At 37.4% G+C, this 17,563-nt stretch overlaps 1 protein-coding gene across 8 annotated transcripts in view; it reads right to left on the bottom strand.

Annotated features, from left to right (window-relative positions):
* Positions 1–17,563, bottom strand: part of scai (suppressor of cancer cell invasion) — a 134,682-nt gene that overhangs the window by 113,822 nt on the left and 3,297 nt on the right. The window contains exon 1 of one of the 8 annotated variants that reach the window (XM_069888338.1): positions 17,259–17,361. The exons of the other annotated variants lie outside the window; for them this stretch is intronic. The gene's annotated coding sequence lies outside the window, so the exon portion shown is untranslated. Of the gene's footprint in view, positions 1–17,258; positions 17,362–17,563 lie in introns of those variants that run through there. 8 annotated transcript variants of the gene reach the window in all.

Below are 17,563 nucleotides of genomic sequence, written 5' to 3'. Positions count from 1 at the left end.
AAATTTAGATAAAATATTCATTTTGATAGAATTAATATGACCAACCTGAGATGTCATTAATATAGGAAACTTACTTTACACACAAGATTTCAATAGAACAATAAGCAGATAAATGATTTGTGTCTGCCTGGCCCGAGTAACAGGAATAACTCTAATTCCGCTCTTTGAACAACACTGCTATGGTCCCTTTTACATACCGAGACAAGATTGGATGCCGATTTAACATGATCAAACTGAATAGTTTCTGAATTTTATTTAAACAATTGTGCATGGAATAAAGATAGGGAAATGTTACATTTTAGGGGCAGCATTTTCAAGATCTTGCCACAAGTTGAAAGTAGAATTGAGAAATCTAGTTGAAATCTAATTTTTCATAAATTGCAAGCACAAAGCATCTTTTAAAATTACCTCAGTAATTGATTAATATGGGGAGGAGTCATGTGATGGAGTAGTGGCTGGTAGGAGAATAGCAGCCCCCAGACACACAAATCACAACAAATAAAAAATAAAGGTGTGGGGAAAATGGCACTCAAGAAAGAAAAGCCAAAAACATCGGTAAGAAAAGAAGAAAGACGCCGGAAGAGAAAGGTGAAGGCCTTGCCTGCAGAAAAAAGCAGGGACCCACCATGGAAAGAGGAGCCCGCATCCCGAGGTTAGTGGAGACCCCGCAGGGTCGCGACCCACTAACCGTGGGACTGCAAAAATGGCTCAAGGAGCCAAACAGGGGTGCGCAACTGTGCATGCGCGAGGAATAGCGCATGCGCAATGCGCACGACAAGGAGAACACTGACAGGAGGGGGGATCAGCTGTGGAGTAAAACTCCACAGCATGAACAGCTGAGAGAGGACCGACAGCAGGGCTCCCAGCTGGAAGATAAAGAAAGCAATGGGAACGGGAGGGGTGAGAAAGAAAAAAGGAAACTAGAGACACAACAGATAACCAGCCCAGAAGAAGAGGACCAACATCAAGAAACCATGGAAAAAAAAATACCCAACAAACTGAGACAAGCAGCTCAACAAGAAAGTCTGAAGAGACACAGATACAAGGAAGAGAAATAGATGACATAAACCCAAGAGCAGACACAGAAGAAGAAGAAGAAGAACACCAAGCTCTGCAGAGAAATAAGAGGTAAAATGAATGGACAGTATTTAAATTTTAACATAACAATTACAGCATGGAAACAGGCCATTAGGCCCTTCTAGTCCGCACCGAATCAAACACCCCTCTCTAGTCCCACCTCCCTGCACAATGCCCATAACCCTCCATCTTCTTCTCATCCATATACCTGTCCAACCTTTTCATAAATAATACAATTGACTCCGCCGCCACTATTTCTCCCGGAAGCTCATTCCACACGGCTACCATTCTCTGAGTAAAGAAGTTCCCCCTCATGTTACCTCTAAACCTCTGCCCCTTAATTCTTAACTCATGTCCTCTTGTTTTAATCTTTCTTCCTCTTAACGGAAATAGTCTATCCAAATTTCAAGAACAAATGAAAGCATTAAAGGTATGGGGAAAATGGCATCCAAGAAAGAAAAGCCAAAAACATCGGTAAGAAAAGAATTTAGTGAAATGAAAAGTGAGTAGAATAGAGCTGGTCATGACAGATGTAGGGAAAGGATTAGAAAATGTGGAAGAACGTGTAATGGCGGTAGAAATGGAAGTGAACGACTTAAAAAGAAAATTGGAAGAAAGTGACAAAAAAGTTAAAGAAAGACAGGAGTTGTTAGCTCAGAAGATGGATATAATGGAAAACTATAGTAGGCGAAACAATATAAAGATAGTGGGCCTTAAGGAAGATGAAGAAGGCAAAGATATGAAAGAATTTATAAAAGAATGGATTCCAAAAGTCCTGGGAATACCAGAAATGCAGGAAGGAATGGAAATAGAAAGGCCACACAGAACATTAGCCCTGAAACCACAGTCACAACAAAAACCAAGATCTGTTTTAGTAAAATTTCTGAGATACACGACAAGAGAAAATATATTGGAGACGGCAATGAATAAAATTAGAGAAGACAAAACACCATTGGAATACAAAGGTCAAAAAAAATTTTTCTACCCAGACACAAGTTTTGAGCTCCTAAAGAAGAGGAAGGAGTTTAACGCAGCAAAATCGATCCTATGGAAGAAAGGCTATAAATTTATGTTAAGATATCCAGCTGTGTTTAAAATAGTTATCCCGGGGCAGCAAAACAGACTGTTCTCGGATCCGGAGAAAGCATGAGAGTTTGCAGAACGCCTGCAAGACAGAAAGAGAAATGAAGAGATGTAACAAGAACAAAGAATGACGACAAACTACTCATAAAGTAAAAATAATGTATAAGTAGAACTAAAGGAGGGAAGAAAAGGGAAGTAAGGGAGAAGGGGGAAAAAAGAGGAGGGGTTAAAAAAAATTTAAAAAGAAAAAGAGAAGTAAAGAGTGGGAGCTTTGTTGTAATGTGAAGATAAAAGTATTTTCTGGAGGGGGTTGAGTGGGAGAGAATAACAGTCACTGCGAAATCATTTGACACTAGCGAACAGTTTCGCAGTCCGAATGGAGAGGGGAGTTGTGGTTGCCCGGCAAGGGGCGACTCAGAGAGGGGGGGGGGGGACACTTTTGAGTTAAGGGAATTTTAGATGTGGGAATGGTTGAAATATTTTATGTTTTAGAAGTGTTGTCATACAGTGCATTCAAAAAAAGAAAACTGAAAAATGGAAATGGGGAAAGGGGAAAGGTGGTTGTGAGGAAGCGGAAATGAGATGTAAACAAAGTATGAGATGGCCATGTTGAACTATATGACTATAAATATTAACAGAATACATAACCAAATCAAAAGGAAGAGGCTATTAAATTTACTGAAAAAAGAAAAAATAGATATAGCATTCGTGCAGGAAACGCATCTAACTGAAGTGGAACACAAGAAATTAAGGAGAGACTGGGTAGGGCACGTAACGGCACCATCATATAATTCAAAAGCCAGAGGCGTAGCTATAATAATCAATAAAAAATGTACCAATCAAAATAGAGGAGGAAATAATAGATCCAGCAGGGAGATTCATAATGTTAAAATGTCAGATATATTCAGAACTCTGGAATTTGGTCAATGTATATGCACCTAATGAAGAGGATCAAAAGTTTATGCAAGATATTTTTTTGAAGATAGTAGATATGCAGGGTAATATATTGATAGGAGGGGACTTTAAACTTAATTTGGATTCAAAAATGGATAAAACAGGACAAAAGACTAGCAGAAAGAACAAAGTAGCCAAATTTATGGTTAAATCAATGTAGGAAATGCAACTTTTGGATATATGGAGGAGACAACACCCAAAGGAGAAGGAATACACATATTATTTGAGTAGACATAAAACATACTCAAGGATTGACCTGTTCCTATTGTCAGCCCATATCCAAGGGAGAGTTAGGAAAACGGAACATAAAGCTAGATTTTTATCTGATCACGCACCCCTGTTATTAGCAATAGAACTGGAGGACATCCCACCAAGAACATATAGATGGAGATTAAACTCCATGCTACTTAAAAGACAGGATTTTAGAGAATCTATTGAGCGCCAAATTAAAATGTACTTTGAAATAAATACGGAATCAGTGAAAGACAAATTTATATTATGGGATGCAATGAAAGCCTTCATCAGAGCGCAGATAATAAGTTATGTAACTAAGATGAAAAAGGACTACAATCGGAAAATAGAACAGCTGGAAAGGGAAATAGTAAGTACAGAAAAAGAACTAGCAACAAGGGAAGATACAACAAAAAGAGAATTGGCGGACAAAAAAATAAAATGCAAAACGCTACAAACGTATAAGGTGGAGAAGAACATAATGAAAATAAAGCAGAAGTATTACGAGATAGGAGAAAAAACGCACAAAATACTGGCTTGGCAGCTTAAAACAAAACAAGCTAAAAGAATGGTATTGGCATCAAGGAAAAAGGACAAACAAATTACATTTCACCAACAGAGATCAATGAACACTTTAAGGAATTCTTCGAGCAATTATTCCGAACTGAGAACGAAGGGAAAGAAGACAAAATAGATGAGTTTCTAGCTAAAATTGAAATACCAAAATTGCAAGAAGAGGAGCAAAACAAATTGATAAAACCATTTGAAATAGAGGAAATACAAAATATATTAAAAAAAGCTACCAAACAATAAAATGCCTGGGGAGGACAGACTCCCAATAGAATTCTATAAAACATTTAAAGAGTTAGTAATTCCTCCTCTCCTGGAAGTAATGAACCAGATAGAAGAAACACAAAACATGCCAGATTCATGTAAAACAGCAATAATTACAGTAATACCAAAGACGGGGAAAGATCCACTAACACCAGCATCGTATAAACCAACATCTCTACTTAACTCAGTTTATAAGATAATAGCAAAACTATTAGCAAACAGATTGGCTGACTGTGTACCAAAAATAGTAAAACTAGATCAAACTGGATTTATTAAGAAAAGATGAACAACGTACAATGTTTGTAAGTTCATTAACTTAATACATGCAGTACACGGAAATAAGACGCCAACAGTGGCTGTTGCTTTAGACGCAGAGGAAGCTTTTGACAGGGTAGAATGGAATAATTTATTCAAAGCATTACAGAGGTTCAACCTACCAGAGAAATATATTAAAGCATTATTTAAGGGTCCAATGGCGAAGGTGACAGTAAATGGATATATATTGAACCAATTTAAATTAAGCAGGTCAACTAGGCAAGGATGTCCTCTATCTCCCACACTGTTCGCTTTAGCAATAGAACCATTGGCAGAACTGATAAGAACAGAAAATAAAATAAAAGGGATAAAAATAAAAGAGAAGGAATATAAAATCAGTCTATTTGCAGATGACATCATAGTATACTTAACAGAACCAAAATTATCAATAAAAGAATTACATAAGAAATTGAAGGAATATGGAGAAATATCGGGTACAAGATCAACGCAAATAAAAGTGAAGTGATGCCAATGAATAATGCGGATTTCACAAAGTTTTAAAAAAATCACCATTTAAATGGCAAACACAAGCAATCCGATACCTAGGTATTAGACTAGAGATAATCTAGGCCATCTATACAAATTAAATTATCAGTCATTAATGAAGAAATTACAAGATGACTTAGAACATTGGAAAGATTTACCACTAACACTGATAGGAAGGGTAAATTGCATTAAAATGAATATCTTCCCAAGGATACAATACCTATTTTAATCATTACCAATTCCCTTAACAGAGAAATTCTTCAATGAGCTAAAGAAAATAATAAGGAAATTCTTATGGAAAGGGGAAAACCAAGGATAGCACTAGATAAATTAACAGAATGGTACAAACAAGGGGCCTTCAGCTACCAAACTTTAAGAATTATTATAGAGCAGCACAATTAAGATATCTATCAAACAAGGGAAAATCCAGATTGGACCAGGATAGAGCTAGATAAAATAGGGGAGAATGTACTAGAACATATACTTTATAAGTGGGATGAAAAACTGGTGCAATCTAGAAGTTCACCAGTACTGCACCATCTGCTCAACATTTGGAAGAAGATTCACGTAGATAGGAAAAAAGCAAATTACCAACTACCAAAATTATTATTGATGCAAAATCAACTATTCCCTTGATAACCTTACCTTTAGAGAATGGGAGAGAAAAGGAATTAAAAGAATAGAAAATTGTTTTTTGGGAAATAATTTATTATCATTTGAACAAATGAAGTACATATATGGATTAACTCACAGTACAATGTTTGCATACCACCAACTGAAAATCTACTTAAAGGACTAATTGGGTAGCAGACTGAGATTACCAGAAGGAAACAGCTTTGAATATGTGATTACAGAAACAATAATTAAAAGATTTATAAAAAACATGTACATCAAGCTGCAAGAGAAAGAAAATGATGAAATAAGCTATGAACCCAAACAAAAGTGGGAACAAGATCTAAACATAAAGATAAAAAATGAAATATGGGGAAAGCTATCCTCCAGAACAATGAGAAATATAATAAACACGAGGTTATGCATGATACAATATAATTGGTTACACAGGCTATATATCACGCCCCAAAAGTTAAATAAATGGGATCCAACATTATCAGATAGATGTTTTCACTGCAAGAAGGAAACGGGAACAACAGTACATGCAATTTGGGCATGTGAGAAAGTGAAAAAGTTTTGGGAAGATCTAAATCAGGTATTAAATAAAATCACAAAAAGCAACATACCAAAAAATCCAGCGATCTTTCTTCTAAGTAATATAAGAAGTAAGGAATTAGGCCTCAAACTGGATGAAGCACAAAAAAGATTTATTATGATAGCCTTAGCTGTAGCAAAAAAATGTATAATGTCAATTTGGAAATCAGAAGAGAGCCTGAGAGTACAGCAATGGTACATAGAAATGAATAAATGTATTCCATTGGAAAAAATAACATACAATTTAAAAAATAAAGTCACATTATTTGAACAAATTTGGGAATCATACATGGAACACAACAGAGAGGGTCTACTGCAGACCTCCACCCACTAAAATGATAGAATGAGAAGAAGACGAAATGAATTGACCCAGTGTGTAAAAGTAGATGACACAATTTTCTTGTTTATTTTCCTTGTGTGATGACATTGTTTAATGGATTTATTGTATTGTATATGTTGAACATTTAATGGGTTGGGAGAGGGGTGGGAAGGAGGTAGGGAAGGGAGGGGGCAAAAAGGGGAGAAAATGACTCTGTGTATATTCAAGATGGAAATGTTTGTGTGTATTTTGGTTAATATGGTTCATAGTGTGAAATTTTTTATTTAAATTTTTTTTTAATTTAAAAAGAGTAATTGATTAATACTTCTCAAATATTCTTTTGCAATATCTTGGGCATATCTACCTATCAGGCAGCACATGAAGAAGAATTAGCAATGATCAAGTTAGGTTTTTAAAATCAGGTGAAAGCTGAAAGACAATACCATGGTAGTGGGTTGTATAAAAAGGGGTGATGAGTCAGCATAATAGAGGGAGATTGAAAAGGAAGGGAAAACCAGAGGTGTACAATCCAATTATCATTGGGGCATTCAAGGTGGAGAGTGTGATCAAATATAAGAGCTTGGGAGTCATTATCATGGAGGAACTTTCCTGGACCCAACACACCAATGGCATCATGAAGAAAGCATGTCATCACTTCTACTTCCTCAGGAATTTGCTGTGGTTTGGTACGACATCGCAAACCCTGGCAAATTTCTACAGATGTATAGTGGAAAGTTTGCTGACCAGCTGCATCATAGTCTGGTATGGGGACACCAATGCCCTAAAAAAAGTAGTGGACACAGACCAGGACATCACAGGCAAAACCCTGCCCACCAATGAGAACATCTACAGGGAACGCTGCTATCAGAGAGCAGCAATCATCAAGGATCCACACCATCCAGCACACGCTTTGTTCTCGCTTCTACCATTAGGAAAGAGGTATAGATGCCACAAGACTCTCACCACAAGGTTCAGGAACAGCTGCTACCCCTCCATCAACAGACTCCTGAACAATAAACAAGTCAGGGGCTCATTTAAGGACTCTTACTTTTGCACTTTATTATTTGCTTTCCCTTTCTATATTGCACAGTTTGTTTATGTCTTTATTTGTTTGCATGAGCACATTGTTTAGTTTTTTTTCCCATTACTAATAAGTGGTAATTCTGCCTCTCCCGCAGGAAAAAGAATCTCCGAGTTGTATGTGATGTCATGAATGTACTCTGACAATAAATCTGATTGTTAGGACCAGAGTCAACGTTAGGAAACAAGTCAATTGTTTTACATTCTGTAAAGAATTTGTGTTCCATGGATTAAATGATACATCCCATTCTAATAATGTTCTGTAAGTTCATTTGTTACTGAGTACTTTCTCTCAAGGCACGCAAGAGACTGCAGATGCTGGAATCTAGAGTTTAAAAAAAAACAATATATTGGAGGAATTTAGCAGGTTGAACAGCATCAATGGGAGAGAAAAGTGTCAATGCTTTGGATTGAAACATTAAAACAAAGACAGACTAAGTATTTCCTCAATACTTGTTGGAAAAATATGAAAGAAACAAGAATTTCTACTTTAGATGACAAGCTGTTAAGATGCCTTGAACAGAAAAGTAATAGCAGGTAAATTCTATTATGCAATAGGAAACAAGAAGCTACTTGCATGAGGTGAAAAACTCCACAGAACTACAATAAAGTATTCACAGCAAATCAAAACTTTTTAAACCAGTGTCAATAAACAATTTAAATGTGCAATATTGGTGGAAAAAGTAAAAATGCTTCTTCTTGTACCATAAAAACAATCATTAACACATAACAGACTTCACGCTACTCATTAATTTCTGAATATTTTGCACTTTGTAGTATCCCATATATAATGAAAAACATTGCCTGTTGAGGTTGCTGAAAGATCTGTGGTCTGGAACGAGCCATCCCTGTAAACCTCAGTTGGTTGCTCACCCTCACAACAAACACACAAGTTCGAAATGCAGTGCTGAAGCACTTTTGTACTGCGGGAGTTAACAAGGAGGATCCAAGTCCTTGTGTCTGCCAAAGATTCCATGGCAATATTTCAAACAGCACCACTGGAATTATCCCTATTATTTAGGCTGGTCAAACACAAATTGATGAATTGGCCATTGTCATATTTAGAGTTTATCTGTGAAAATAGGTTGCTATGTTTTCTGTATTATTATATTGAGAACGAATTTTGGAACAAGTGCAGTGTATGTAAAAAAGGTTTAAAAAAAAAGTGAATTTCATGATTTATTTTCTGCTTTAAATTCCTCTCACCATCCAAGAAGCATTTAAACAAATAACACTGCAGTAAGTTGTATTTCACTCTTTAAAGAAATGACCAAAAATGTACCAGTAATATCTCCATCCACTTGAAACTGTAAAACTGATTCCTCTGCCTTACTTCTGCAATTAACAATACTAGACAACAATTTTTTTTCAGTTTGCTTCCTTAAAAAAAAAGGGATTATGATTGACAACTTCAAGCTGAAAACAAAGATTATTTCAGATTTGCTGTATCATATTGGAGTTGGAGAAATGTTAAATTAACTTTTATTGAATTTAGCATGTTTAATTGCATAATGATGCTGACTCATTGCATTGGTTCAACTGACCTAAAAATGTTCTCCCACTGATTTTCATTTATACTCAGCATCTAATGCCTCTCATGTCAGTGTCCAATAATAGATGGCCAGCATTGATGGATTCCAGTTGCCCTGATATTGCTTTTCCATGGTTGCAATATCCTGGTGAAACTTTTCACTATGTTCGACACTGACTAAACCAAAATCAGTAGGAAGAAGACCAAGTGCTTGTGTGACAGATTATGTTGTGTTTGTATTGTATATAGATATGTTTTTGGAGATAAATTGGGGAAGGTTTTTTTAGTGTAGGTCACATACAAACACTTTCAAACAGATCTTATTTAAAATACTGGAGCTCTGCTCATGCTAGACATATTGGCTCCAGAGCCTTTGCAAAAGCTTTGGAGAGTGTCCAAGAGACTTCACTAATGGATTGTTGTTTACAAAAAGGCAACAGATGAAAGAACTTGTCGGAGCCGCAGACTGTCTAGAGTGGAACTTGTTGTTCTAAGATGGTCATGTGGTTTTGCAAGCAGAGAGAGTAAAACAGGCTTTCTTCTGGAAGATGGGCTGTGAGTGCTTGGTTCAGCCTGGTCAAAGCCCTTGTGGTCCATGCAAGAGGAGAGGACTGGCTACCTAATGTTTCACTTGAAATAAGAGAAATAAAAAGGAACTCTGTGGTGAACTGAAAGAAAGAGTCATCATCTGGAGAACCCTGAGGCAGGAAGATTCTTCGGCAAGACAGGAATCAGTTGTGGATGTCCAGCAAACAACAAATCTCTCTGAAAACTGAAAAGGACCTTCCTGAGCAGTAACCATTTATCTTTCAAGCGCCAAAGCCTGGTGAACTTTATAAATGTTAAATTCTGTGCAGTTTAAGAATTTCCTGCAACTAGTGAACTTGGAGGAATGAGAAGTGAGATTGAACTGTGAATCCAAGAACTTTTCAGAACTTACACTCACATTACATACATGTGCACTTAGAATTAGAAGGGGGTGAAGTTAGGTTAGTTAAGTTAAAGTGTGATTCTGTTTTCATGTTTAAAGATAATTAAAAGCAATTTTTGTTTAAGTAACCATTTGTCTTGGTGAAAACCTATTGCTGCTGGGTTTTGGGGTCCTTTGGGCTCGTAACATTTTAGATAGGAGAAGCATTGTTATCCTTGCAAATTAATAAATCCCCAGGAGAAGATTGGTTCCCATCTGAATTTTATTAAGAATTTAAAGATTTATTGATACCTCTATTTCTGGAAATACTAAATCAAACAGCAACAACCTGTACTGTCCCAAAGTCCTTTTCAGCAGCAAATATTACAGTGATTCCCAAAAGAGATAGGAACCCAATGAAACCATCATCTTATAACCCCATATCATTATTGAATACGGACTATAAAATCATTGCTAAGACTCTGGCAAATAGATTGGCAGTATATTTGCCTAAATTAATAAATGTAGATCAGACGGTTTTCATACAGAAGAGGCAGACTGTGAACAATGTTAGCAGGCTGCTCATTATTATTCACCTGGCACAAGCAAGAGATGAACTGAGCGTCGCTCTAGCCCTAGATGCTGAGAAAGCTTTCAACAGACTGGAATGGGACTATTTATTTTAAAATTTGGGAAAATTTGCACAAGGAGAGTTATTTATTAATTGGATTAAAGCTCTATATTATGAGCCTAAAGTGAAAGAAATCACTAATGGTCAAATCTCATCACTGTTGCCATTGTCCAGATCTAGACGACAAGGTTTCCCCATCCCTTTTCATCCTGGCTATTGAACCATTAGCAGAATCTATCTGCCAAGATCCAGACACAAAATGCCTCAGGGTTAACCAAGAAGAATACAAATTCAATCTATTTACTGACAATGTTCTGATATATCTGACAGACCCACTGAGTTCATTACAAAAATTGCAGTCTAAATTGGAATTTTTCCAGTCTTTCTCGGCGTATAAAGTTAATTGGGATAAAAGCAAAGTTATACCACTTACGAATGAGAATTATGATCATGTTAAAAGAGACTTTCAATTTAAGTGGCTGCTTAATGGGATAAAATATTTAGGTATTTAGATAAAAAGTTACAGAATTTATACAAGTTGAATCATCTTCCCTTACTTTGGAAAATTAAGAATGATTTAAATAAATGGATAACTCTTCCAATTACTTTGATTGGAAGGGTTAATGAAAATGAATACATTGCCTAAATTTCACTTTCTTTTCTAAAATCTACCTGTTTTAGTACCACAATGATTCTTTCAGAATTTAAATAAATATATTAGAAAGTTTTTGTGGAAGGGTAAGTTTCCCCAGAGTCTCTAATCGATAAATTAACCTGGAATTATGAACTACGAGGATCAAAACTCCCAGACTTTTAAAAATATTACTGGGCAACCCAAATGAAGTCTGTCACCTCCCTCTTTGATAGAGGAAACAAGCCATCTTGGGTAAAATTAGAACAGCATACAGTTGGTGAGAAGATAACAGAAAATGTTATATCGAAATGGAATGCTAAAGTACTACTTTATCGTGAGAAAGTCCCCTTACTAAAACATATTATTACAATTTGGAATAAACTCAATGGTCAAATTGGTGTTAGGAAAGCCTCTCACCCAAAACACCTCTAGCTCAAAATAAATTAATTCTGTTAACAATTGCTAATAGGTTTCTAGAAACTTGGTCTCAGAGTGGGATCAAATATATCGAAGATTGTTTTGCGTGGGGATAATTTATGATATTTGAACAAATCAAGAATAAATTTGGAGTTTAAATACAGGCTTTCTCTGCTATCTTCAGTCAAGATCTTATTTAAGGGATAAATTAGGTCCAGAATTCTCCTTACCTCAATGTATTGAAATGGACAATCTGGTTCGAAAAATGACAAAGAAATTTATCTCAAAAATGTGTTTCTTACTTCAATGGAAGCTCCTAAATCAGATTTGGGTATAGAAATTGATCAATTTTGCTGGTCTGGCCTGTGTCAGGATAGCATGAGCAATACAATTAATGTAAGGTTTAGGCTGGTGCAATATAATTTTTTGCATCAGTTGTACCTTAGTCCACAAAAAATAAATAAATTGAAATCTGAATTATCCAAATTATGTTTTTGATGTGATCAAGATATAGGGACCTATTTGCATTCGACTTGCTCATGCCCCAAGTGAAATCCTTCTGGGAAGATTTGGGGAATCTCCTGGAACAAATTACCAGAATTGTTTTTATTGGGGAAATTAGCAGATACAAGACCTAAAATGAGGCTGTCGAAATATCAATTGAAATCTGTTAAACTTGCTTTAGCGGTGGCCAGGAAATGTATAGCCATTACTTGGAAATCTGATTCCCAACTGAGTCTGACCCGCTGGAAGCCAGAAATGCATAGTTGTGTTCCCCTGGAGAAGATTACTTATAACCTCAGAAATTGTTACAACACATTTCTAAGAATATGGAACTCGTTCTTAAGATACATGGGGGGTTAACCTTTGATGATTCCCCCCCTAATACCGATACCACTATCTCCAGTTGCCCTAGTGATGTCTATGTCAAGACATTTATCCTTTAAGGGAGGATGTAAGCACTGGATGAATCATGTAATGTTTCATCTGTATGTAATTAATGCTTTTAGTAAACAGATGATTTTGTCACATCATTTGGGGGATGGGCATCTTTCTTTCTTTTTTCTGTTTCTTACTTTACTTTTAAGGATTGGCATGTAATTTTGTATTTATAAATAATAGTGCAGAATTTGATAATTATGATAATGTGTTGATTCTTGCTTCTTTGTATATCAACATGTAGTTCGGCTTTGGTATTTTATTGTATATATGTGTGATGTTTCTTTGATTTTGTTTTTTTTTTGTAACTTCATGTTGAATGAAAAATAAATAAATAAATGCCAAAAAAATATTTCAAGTGCAAATGCAGAAAACTAATTTTCCATGGCATGTTGCACTTCAGGGTTTGGATGCTTGAAGCTGGATGCAGTTTGGTACTCTGTACCGCACGGATGGCAGTCTCTTTAATCTGAGGCGCCTGCAAGCTCACACCAAGACACAAGAGAAACTTGTCCGTGAACTACTCTTTGCAGATGATGCCGCTTTAGTTGCCCATTCAGAGCCAGCTCTTCAGCGCTTGACGTCCTGCTTTGCGGAAACTGCCAAAATGTTTGGCCTGGAAGTCAGCCTGAAGAAAACTGAGGTCCTCCATCAGCCAGCTCCCCACCATGACTACCAGCCCCCCCACATCTCCATCGGGCACACAAAACTCAAAACGGTCAACCAGTTTACCTATCTCGGCTGCACCATTTCATCAGATGCAAGGATCGACAATGAGATAGACAACAGACTCGCCAAGGCAAATAGCGCCTTTGGAAGACTACACAAAAGAGTCTGGAAAAACAACCAACTGAAAAACCTCACAAAGATAAGCGTATACAGAGCCGTTGTCATACCCACACTCCTGTTCGGCTCCGAATCATGGGTCCTCTACCGGCACCACCTACGGCTCCTAGAACGCTTCCACCAGCGTTGTCTCCGCTCCATCCTCAACATCCATTGGAGCGCTCACACCCCTAACGTCGAGGTACTCGAGATGGCAGAGGTCGACAGCATCGAGTCCACGCTGCTGAAGATCCAGCTGCGCTGGATGGGTCACGTCTCCAGAATGGAGGACCATCGCCTTCCCAAGATCGTATTATATGGCGAGCTCTCCACTGGCCACTGTGACAGAGGTGCACCAAAGAAAAGGTACAAGGACTGCCTAAAGAAATCTCTTGGTGCCTGCCACATTGACCACCGCCAGTGGGCTGATAACGCCTCAAACCGTGCATCTTGGCGCCTCACAGTTTGGCGGGCAGCAGCCTCCTTTGAAGAAGACCGCAGAGCCCACCTCACTGACAAAAGGCAAAGGAGGAAAAACCCAACACCCAACCCCAACCAACCAATTTTCCCTTGCAACCGCTGCAATCGTGTCTGCCTGTCCCGCATCGGACTGGTCAGCCACAAACGAGCCTGCAGCTGACGTGGACTTTTTACCCCCTCCATAAATCTTCGTCCGCGAAGCCAAGCCAAAGAAAAAAAAAGTTGCCAAGAAAATTCTTAACAACATCTTTAAATGTCCTCTAGGCCTAAAACAACATTTGCTTAGCACCTGCACTGAATGCATGCCCAACCATGCTTGGATTAACCAATATTTCAGATTTATTGTTAGAGTACATACACGACATCACATACAACCCTGAGATTCCTTTTCCTTGCGGGCATGGCAGAATTACCACTAATTGATAGTGCAAAAAATTAACTGTACATAGCCTAAAACATGTAAACAACCTGACTGTACAATACAGAGAGAACAAAATCAATAAAGTGCACAAGTAAGAGTCCTTAAAAGAGTCCCTGATTGAGTTTGTTGTTGAGGAATCTGATGGTGGAGGGGTAGCAGCTGTTTCTGAACCTGGAGGTGCAAGTCTTGTGGCACCGATACCTCTTTCCTGATGGCAGCAGCGAGAACAGGGCATGTGCTGGATGGTGAGGGTCTTTGATGATTGCTGCTGCTCTCTGACAGCAGCATTCCCTGAAGATGTCAATAGTGGGGATGGTTTTGCCTGTCATGTCCTGGTATTGGTGTACCCATATCAGACCGCGATGTAGCTGGTCAGCACACTTTCCACTATACATCTGTAGAAATTTGCCAGGGTTTCTGATGTACATCAAACCTATACTCGTTGACTTAAAATACGACAGGAAATAACAAAAATAAGTTATATCTTAAAAAAAGGTACATGAAAGTAAAATTTTAAAGTGATATTCATGATCAGCAGCCAAAAATCCATAAAATACACCAAAAAAGTGTTCATTGTCCATTAACGCAAAGACTGAATTGCCAGGATGAAAGAGACAAATTGGATATAAACTATAGCTTCATTTTAAACACAAAATTAGGTAGTTAGTTATTCGCCCCAACTATTCATAATAAAACATATTACAGTAACTGAATTTTGTGTAGCACCAACAATGCCTGTCATTGTTTCCCCTCCTCCTTCCCCCTCCACCTACAAACAGTCTCTTTGCCAAAAATCACTCAGACACATCTGAAATTTGGGCAAGCAAAGTGGTTGTACAATTGCCACATAGGCTTTAGGCTTTCGACCAATGACATTCTCAAAAAAACAGAAAAGTACAGGAACAGATCCTTCATCCTACCATGAACATGATACCAAATTAAACATCCTCTCTATCTGTCTGCGCCTATTCTTTTACATGTTTATATGTTGGACTAATGCTTGTAAAACATTGATATTGTATCTGCTTCTACCATCTCCTCTGATAGTGCATCCCAGGCACAAATCACTCTGTATGTGGGGGAAAAAAAACAATTTTCTTTAAACTCCACCTTCCCCCCCCCCCCCACCTTAAAGCTTTGCCCTCAAAAATATGGCATTTCTACACTGGGAAAAAGACTCAATCTATCAGGTGGATACAAGGGTTGTGCATCCAGGGGAGGCAGACCACATCAGAGGTTGCAAGGTGATCCTTGACTACTTGCTGTCTCTGAATAGACTTTCCTTTTTTCTTTCTTTCTGCTGCAAAGTTAATTGTCTCCTTAACAAATGCACCATTTCACAGATATGTCCTTGATATTCCTCATCCTTCTGCAACTTAAAACTTGCTTTAGTTCATTAATTTTCGAGTCAGAAAACTCACTTCCAGTAACTTATGGCCTAACAACTTTACACCGGACCTATTTCAAAATTGTACAGGAAAAGAACTGAGGCAACTTCCCTGAACTTGATATTCACACCTTCAATCAGACAAGGCTAAGTAGACAAAAGAAAAACTAGCCAATATTTATGAAAATGCAAGCAAATTTTTACACTATACACAAAAGGTAGTTGTTACCCTTGTCCAAAAATAGAGATTTATAATCTCTGAAAAATATACAACACAAGCAAAACTTGGGAATTTTTGGTTGGCAAATTAATGATTCTGCTTTCTCAGGAGTTGGAGGAGATTTGGCAGGTCATCAAATACTCCATCAAACTTCTACAAGTGTATTGTGGAAAATGAACTGACTAGTTGTATCAAGGCCTGGTTTGAAAACACAAGTGCCCAAGAACACAGAAGGCAATAAACATAGGCAGATCTATCACAGGGTCTGACCTCCCATCATTGTAGACATCCAAGTGAGGCACTGCTTCAGGAAGGAAGACACCATCATACAGGACCTCATCATCCTGGACAGGACCTCATCATCCTGGTCACAACCTCCTCTCTGCTACCTCAGGCAGAAGGTGTAGAAGCCTGAAAATCAGCACTTCTAGTTACAAGAACAGTTTATTTTCAGCAGCTATCAGGCTCTTGAACCTCCCTTTGGACTGCACTATTGCAAGTCACTTTTTTTTTTTTTTTTTTTTTTGCACTATCTTATGTATGTATGATCTCTTTCAGCTTAATTCAATGAGTTTACTAGTATTTCTGATCAGCTGCAAGAATATTGGTGCACATGTACATTGTACAATGTGTATGATAATAAACTCATCATTAATGATTCTTGACATAAACAGTTTAGTGTTTGTAAAGGCAATTGGCTTGCACCAGCATTGCTTGACCAATAGCAGTTTAAAGTCAAGCTGTATTGGAGTAGAGGTCATACCTTTAATTCCCTTGGAAAGTTAACCTCATTAAAGGAATCTTTGGAAGATTAAATCACCATTTTTATGCTTGCATTGATCTGCTCTCATGTATTGCACAAGTGACAAGATTCCACTGTCTAACTTACAAATGCAACAACATACACATCAGTGACTTGTCATCTACAAAACAAGGTCCAAATTATTTTATTTAAAAGCTTTTATAGGAATGGAATTAAGCACAAGATAGGGTATTAACCTTCACACATGTTAAATTTGCATTTTACAAAAGTATTTCATTACCCAGTTTGAAAACAAATTATTTTTCCTCATACTCATCTCATTCCTCATCTCTCAGTGGCTAGTGGACATATTCCCACCCAGTCATGCCTTCACCCAACACGAGCTCTGATGAGACACTAAAAAGCTTCGTGAGTGGAGAAGGAAAATTCCCACCCCATCTCTCGCCCGCAGTAAGTGTAATCATCACAGAAAGTACAAGCAAACTCAGCTCAATCTTGAAGAATACGTGACCTACTTATTTCTCTAGGTAGCAATTTCTTTGTCAAATAGTTCATCAGGACAGAGATCAATGTTGAATTAGCAATGCTTCGTTTACAGTTCTTCATCTCCCAAGAGATCCAGTCCAGAGGTTCATTACTGACACATCAATTACAGCTCAGCTTCCAAACTGTTTACTCCTAAAGTTCTGCTTAATTCTAAAAAAAAATGAACCATCATAACAATGAAATGTTTCACAAAACTAAAAAACATTTCAGCATTACAAAGAAAGGAGAATTTTTTAAAAGATGGACTTAACATTGCTTGTGACATTTGGACAAA

This window comes from Narcine bancroftii, chromosome 1 (genome assembly GCF_036971445.1).
Source record: "Narcine bancroftii isolate sNarBan1 chromosome 1, sNarBan1.hap1, whole genome shotgun sequence".
NCBI lineage: Eukaryota > Metazoa > Chordata > Chondrichthyes > Torpediniformes > Narcinidae > Narcine > Narcine bancroftii.
This window is presented reverse-complemented; position numbering and strand designations above follow the sequence as displayed.